Source organism: Etheostoma cragini, chromosome 12, assembly GCF_013103735.1.
Source record: "Etheostoma cragini isolate CJK2018 chromosome 12, CSU_Ecrag_1.0, whole genome shotgun sequence".
Taxonomy (NCBI): domain Eukaryota; kingdom Metazoa; phylum Chordata; class Actinopteri; order Perciformes; family Percidae; genus Etheostoma; species Etheostoma cragini.
Window position 1 is genome coordinate 3,983,019 of NC_048418.1, and position 7,365 is coordinate 3,990,383.

Sequence of the window (7,365 nt, forward strand, 5' to 3'; positions counted from 1 at the left end):
ATATATATATATATATATATATAAATAAATAAAACATAGCACTGGAAATAGCTGTTTGTGAGGCCATGTCAGGGACATTGCATACATGCTGGGCATGGGACTGAATATGGAATGAATGGAATCTGCGTGATACAGATCGGCACTTTAGACTTTATGGTACGGAGAACACATTTAGATTTTAAAACTTTACTTCCTATAGTTTCAAATGGTAATGCCTTTGATTTTGAACCACTGTCCCTCCATGCTTCTCAGCTGAATATTGCTGTGTCAGGGTTTGTTTCATCCCAATGCCTCCTAGGCAAATCTAAGACGACCAAAGCCAACTCCTAGAAAAAGCAAACCCGAGTTTAAATTAAAAATAAAATAAAACAGGCAACTCCTAAGCAGAATAAAATTACCAATCACATGTTTGGATTAGACCATTTAACCTATACAATCTTAAATTCACAAAAAAAAGGAATCCAAGATGTCACTACATGCGGATAAAATGGGGGTAACTTAACTTTGTGTCCTATCTACAGCTCAGTCCAGACCAACAGCCTCTTAACAAACCAAGACAGCCTTGTGGCTGAATGGGGGATGAGTGCCTTAACTTTTACCACAAGAAAAGACAAGAGAGACAAACGGGAGAGAGACCAAATAGTGCTGAACATCTGTTGTGTGCTGTGTGTATGTGCGTGTGGTCGGGGCCTCTTATCTCTCCCTCTGTGGCCCACTAAACATGACTAGCTGCCATCTTGGCTCACAGACACACGGTGGTGGGGGTAGCAGCTCCTGACTCTATAGCATACAGGAGGAGGAAAAAAAACAAACCAGAACATGGAGGCTGCACTGAATGCGAGTAAAACCACCATGCGAAAATGAATACCGAAGTATGTGTGTTTTGACGACAGGCCTACAACGCTTGGCGTTATTTTCACAGATAGCGCAGCCAAAGTTACGTGAGAGCGACAGGGTGACCATTATGCAAGTTGACCGATTACAGAACACATAATGGAGAAAGAGGGCAAGCGACACATGAAATAAAGTTGCATTGTAAAGAAAGAAAAAACAACGGGTTGTGTATGTGTTGCTGTAACTTGTAAGAAGTACATGGGCAGGTGCGTTTTCGCCCGTCCACATAATGTAACAAGTGTAGTCGCAGATGTTACCAAACTTTGGTCGCTGGATACAATGTAACATTACAAACAAGCTCCCATAACAAAAGCCAAAACACGGAAAGGACGTATCTAGGCTACTTTGCCTTTTAACCTCGACAAAAAGTGAAGCGAAATGCGGAAAGTTAATTTCCTTGCTCAAGAGCTATGCCTCGACGGATAACCGCCCCGAGCAGGTTACTAGCTAGCTTGGGGGGGCTAAAAAGTGGTCTTCGCCCGTACACAATGGGAAGGAGAGCTGGCTAGCAGAACTTCGGTGTCCTAGCGGTGGGCTAGCCTCCAGTGGCTAGCACGGCTAATTAGCCTATCAGCGGTGTTTCGCACGTCGTTCCGGACCAGGGAACGCTTCGCTCATCTCGGTTTTTATTAAAGTAAAACACTTTTCTCGTTAATCCAAAGCTGTACACGAGGACGACAGTATGTTTCGGACATTTGAACGGGGTTTGGTAATATAAAACGTGGAAAAACACCATTGTATGGAATGACCGCCTGGCCTCACTGCCCCCCCCCCCTCTCCTCCATAGCTCTGTCCCTTCCGTCCAATAAACTAGCGACTACTACGGACACTTCAGTGTCCCCTTACAAAAAAACTCGTATTTGGTTGAAATACAATTAATATTTATACTTTAGTGTAGAGACGTTTAAACTATACTCTGACGACGCGTTTTTGATGATATCTGCCAAGTATTGTCCGCTGGGAATCTCACTCCGAGAGCTCCGCTCATTCAGTCGGCCAGTGACTCACCTCTACGCTCGAGCCACCTCGTGTCTCCTAGAAGCTTCAACACAATTAGCTAACGGGGCTAACACTTAGACTTTAAAACTACATTAAGTCAATATTTTAGGCTATTTTACAAAATTCAACAAGTTGTCAAGGGAAAGGACTCCGAAACAGAGAGGCTCTCCGTGCAGTGCTGGATATTTTTCTTTTCACTTTTCAACTATCTACGGGACTGTTGTGCGTGTGTGGGAGCGATGCAGCGGGTGGCAAAGCTAAACTTGCTATTGTTAGCATGTCGGCATGGCAGCTACATAGACCTTCAATGACTTTCTGCTGAAATGAGAAAATAAAACAGCAGCTAAATAAACCAGCAGTCTTAAAATAAGCTTTCCAGTGACTTAGCTCTGAATGAAATGCCATTCTGGTTGAAACCCCAACTCGCACGACTGATTAAAGAGTGCGATTGCGTTGGAAAAGTATGGAAAACTTACTATGAAGATAGCCTGTAATATAAACGGGTTTGATTCAGGATCAGTGGGTACTATGAAACCCTCACATTCGTGTTCAATTATGCTCGACACAATTTAAAATGCACTCATTCAAAAGGGAATTTGTTAGCTTACCCAACAAGCTCGGTCACTTCGGGCTTTTTCTCAAATCAACTCCTCGTTAGTAGGGCTTGTATCTCCGCTTGCTTAAAAAAAATCCACTGTGGTCCTTTTTCGTTTGAAATATAAATAAACAGAGCAAAAAAAGTTCAAGTTTGTTATTCATGAAATATATCTCCGGCGTGTCTCGCATCCGCGACCTCGCCAAACGAGTGTGCGTTGCTCTTCTCTCCTTTGTGTTAATTTCACTCAAATCGAGTTTAATCCGATCGATCCCTCGGCTGGTCGCGCTCCCGAGTCCTCCCCTCCAGACACTCGCTCACCTTCCTCGGCCAGGGGGGGCGCGCTCCCGAGAATCTCTCATAGAGATAAACAGGCGGCGTGCGCGGTCACTGACCCCGCCGTGCCCGTGTGACGCTTTCTGTGAGTTCTTGTTGTGGGGATTGTAAAGAAAATACAGGCTACTTAGGCGTCCATTTGACTAAGGTTTGGTGTTTACAACTGAGTCAACATTTGATAGTTTTTTAAATGTTTTTTATAGAAAGATATGATAAGACAATAAAAGCAAGAAATCTGTTTGAAAGTCTAATACAAACCAACATAAAGAGAGAAGGGAAATATTTTAGTGACCTGAATGTTGTGATGACCAAGTAAGGTGGGGTTGGGTGTAATCTATATAGCCGGATATCTGTGCTATTCTGCTGTTTTAGGTGTTTAAGGTTTATGTTGTGAATGAAATATTATATTATATTATAATAGTGGCTTTAAAATGTGTTTTTGTTTTAGTTATAATAAGCAACCAGAACTCTTTCAGGGACCCTGTGACCATTGGGTCAAAGAGTCTTCACTGCCATGATTGTGCAAACAGGAAAAGTGTCAAGCCAACAGGAACCGGAAACTTAATTTGAATGCTTGTGTGCTGATTATGACTTACACAAGAACAAGATAACCTCTTTAATAGTGCAGTATGGAATGCATCAGTCCGTCATACATGATTGTTTTTATTAATTAAAGGACAGGCTCCCTTCATTTTTGTTTGCACAATAGTGTTGTCTTAAAGGGAAACTCCCCTGATTTTACCCATCAAAAGTCTGTTTCCCGGTGTTACAACTGCATATGTGAAAACGTTGTCCAAAGCCTTTTGTGGATCATAAATGTGATCAATGTTTTCAAGTGATGTCACTCGAGACAGCATTGACTGGGGATGAAGACTACAGATTTGATAATGAAAACATCTGGGGACGTGGAGTCAGAAAGAAGTGAGGTCACCATACCTCTGTAGTCCACCCCTCATCTTTGCTCGAGGCTAGTGACTGTCTCTAGCATAACCTTCTCTGAAAACCTGAATCAAGTCGAGTTGCGTTGTGGATAATGTAGTAGCCAGGAGTATAAACCCTCTTTGAACTTCATGTTGGGTACTTTTTGAATCCTTGGATTGACCTAAAATGATGAAATGAAGATGCATGTGAGTGACCAGCGGTGATGCAGATGACTCTGACACAATTAGTAATCTGGTGCTCAGAAGAGAGGCCTGCACGCTGTAGGAAAGCACTGAGTCACATGACTTTCTCACTAGAAAATCTATTTACATGAAAGGCATCCACAGCATTTTCTCTTAGCTAAGGACTATACCATTGTCTCTGCAAGTTGTCGCCCATTTACTACAAATGATACACATTCTATATTCTTCCAGATCTTTTTGAACTTATTTCCCTACTGTTGAGACACCGCCTGGTTTCAGCTCATTTCAGTATGTTTTGAAAATCAACATGCGGAGACTTGAAAATTGCTTGAGTTATGTAATCCTTCTCCGTGAACATTATGTCTGCTTTTATATAAGTCAAAGTTATGTTATCATAGTAATAACAAACTTAAAAGTACAGATGTGAGAAGTCTAGACTGCATTACCAAACGTTTTATTTTATTCGACTTTAAAGCTACTTCCAGATACCTTATGATTTTCCTTCATGCACTGTGTGTACGTGACACACTGTTTGCCAGCACATAGGAAGGTAGAAAACATTTTTCTTTTAGTATTTTGAATGTACAGTAGATGATCACAGTTCTGCAGAACTTTGGTGTTAGTTTTTGAGATATCCTCTTTGCCTGTAGAGAAACATTTTGCTTTGAAGAATCTGATGTTTGTGGGATCTGAAGCAGAAACAGGCCGTAAGTCACCACAGCAAAGTTCTGTGAACCTTCAAACATAAAACTAATAAATGGGTCACGTGGACACTTTAGCTTTGGTCTGAGGAGCTATAAAATATGACATGCTCAGACGTTGTGTTTTGTCAGTCATTACCAGTACATCAGAGTTAAATACTGATTAAACATACTGTAATTCTTAAGGTGTGGTCTGTGTGCTTTTTCTTTTTGATCAGTGCAATCTGATGTCTGCAGTCAGCAGCATCTAGGCTGGAGGATGTCCTGATATTTCATAGTCCTTTTAAGTGGGTTAGTAAGTTTTACATTAGTCGGATAACTCTGCTTCTGATGGCCTTATAAATGTTCTGAAGGCATGTGGTAGAACAACTTGCTAAGACACTTTTTTAGTTTTTTTTTTAACTTGATTTACTAGTTAAGGGGTTTGTGACTGGTGATGTTACTCCTATGATCATAGATGCTCTGTATTTATTTTTATATTTTGTCCTGAAGTTCAAAACCGGAGGATCTGGTTCTGTTATTATTCTGCACAACACTAGTGGTGATCATTTATTGGAGATGGAATTGTGGTTTAATTTAATTTCTGTTATACAACATGACTAAAGAAGTACTAGAAATTAGAGCTGGGCAACATATCGATATTATATCGATATCAAGATGTGAGAATAAACATTGTCTTAAATGCGGATATCGTAATATAGCCCAAGACTAGTCTTTTCCTGGTTTTAATGGCTACATTACAGTAAAGTAAGTCATTTTTTGAACTTACCAGACTATCATTTGCCTTTAGGCCTTTAGTCATTACATCCACATTACTGGTGAAATAATCATGTACAACCATCAGGGGACTCCTGCAAATAAAGGGACAGTTCACGCAAAACAAAAAGTTCCCTAGAGCTACCTTTTATAGCAGAAATGCGTAGTCCCTAGAAACACCGTTAACAGCGAGGTCTGTCGTGTATCCATTAGAGTATCTGGGTAACAGTTTCTGGAGATGTTATTTTTTAGATGTTGTGTCTTTTCCATGGCTTATTGATCAAAGCATTGGTGAATTATTTATGCACCATTAATAAAGACAGCCATTGGTTGAAACGTATAACCCTTAATACCAAATGACCCTTCTGTTCACTGGCTCTAGCACTTCATGCTAACATGTAATATGCTTATGGTGGCTTCCTAGCTAACACATTGGTGTCCCATAAACATGACATGTTCCTGTATATGTACAGTAAAGCATTGCTAAAAAGCCCATGCACATACACAGAACCTATCGTGACTACATAGGAGTTAAAAAATGTTTCATTCATTACGCAGGCTCTCAGTCTGGCTGACCTTCATCAGGGAATACAATCTCCATGACTGCTGAAGGTCGAATGGCACGGATCCAAGAGCGCACAAGTCCCTCCCCGCTCATTTTAATGGATAAATCAGATAGAATAAAACAGCATGTGGACCCATTATGATTCCTTTATTCACTCACTCACTCATTCACTCATTCGTAAACCCAAAAGTCAGCATGAGCAGGCCGGGTGGCCAAAACAACAAGACAGAAAATACAAATGCAGTTTTTCTTTTTTCAAACACTGTATTTTTCCATCGCCACATAACCATCAAAATGACATGTTTAGAGTTTAGAATGTTTTATTATAGTTTATTGTGATAGCATTTTCATTTTTTCTTTTTTTTTTTAAGTTTTGTTTTTTCCAAAGAACAAACACAGCAAATAACGTTGAGGGGGAGGGGGAGAGGCAGGAAGAGCGAGACAGGAGGGCCACATAGATAAGATAGCTAGATCAATCCATAGATAGATAGATAGATAGATAGATAGATGCATCAGGTTTGGCTTGATCCTCCCCCTGTAACCCCTCTGGGTCCACACACACGCACACATACATACGTACATACATACATACATACAAACGCACTAAATTTTGCTTTACGAAGAATAATCATCATCAGAATAAGATTATTATTAGAAAATAATAGAAGAACTGCAGAGGAAAACAGATTCACTCGTACTGCTGTGAAACCAAAAAACTCCCTACATTTATACAGTTAGCCTTGAGAGACAACAGCTAGGTTAGATAAACAGAAATATATGTATGCATCATATAGGTATGCATGCATGTACAGTATGCACGCTGGGTGTGTGCGCGAATGGAGATGGAAAAAAATAAAGTCAACATGTGGGTTTGGATTATTTTCAAACGCCCCAAGAAAATTCAAACTAGGCCTGTTTCTATGACTTCACATGGGTCTTAAGTGTGCACCTATGCATCAGTAATGTATTGTCAACTAGCTAATTAGTGGTAAAATGCCTATCTGCAGTTAAAGGGTCAGTTTGATTCAGTTTAGCAGCTTTCCAAATCTCTCTGGGGTGGAGTTAAGGCAGGCAGCTGATTTCAGGACAAATACACAGGCTTTGTTGATTTCTTTCCTCATTTTGTTGTTGTTGACAAAACACAGGTAAACACAATAATTTGGCATTAGAAATAGATAGAGAGCTAACATTACCAAATAGAAAGAAAGAGAAGAAGTGGGGATGAGAGGGGAGGATGAACAATGAGTAACTGAAGTAATAAAATATGATCGTAACAATAAAATGGTGCATATTACATTGGGCATCTCGAAGCAAAATAAATTGCAGCAGTCATCGATCAAGCTCTAAACAGTATACATTATATATCTGCCAGCTAATTCGTGGTGTAAATCTTTG

General features: G+C 40.2%; 1 protein-coding gene across 1 annotated transcript in view; it reads right to left on the reverse strand.

Moving 5' to 3' along the window:
• Positions 1–2,830, reverse strand: part of chd7 (chromodomain helicase DNA binding protein 7) — a 68,908-nt gene extending 66,078 nt beyond the window's left edge. The window contains exon 1 of the mRNA XM_034886994.1: positions 2,502–2,830. The gene's annotated coding sequence lies outside the window, so the exon portion shown is untranslated. The remainder of the gene's footprint in view (positions 1–2,501) is intronic.
• Between the last annotated feature and the right edge of the window lie 4,535 nt (positions 2,831–7,365).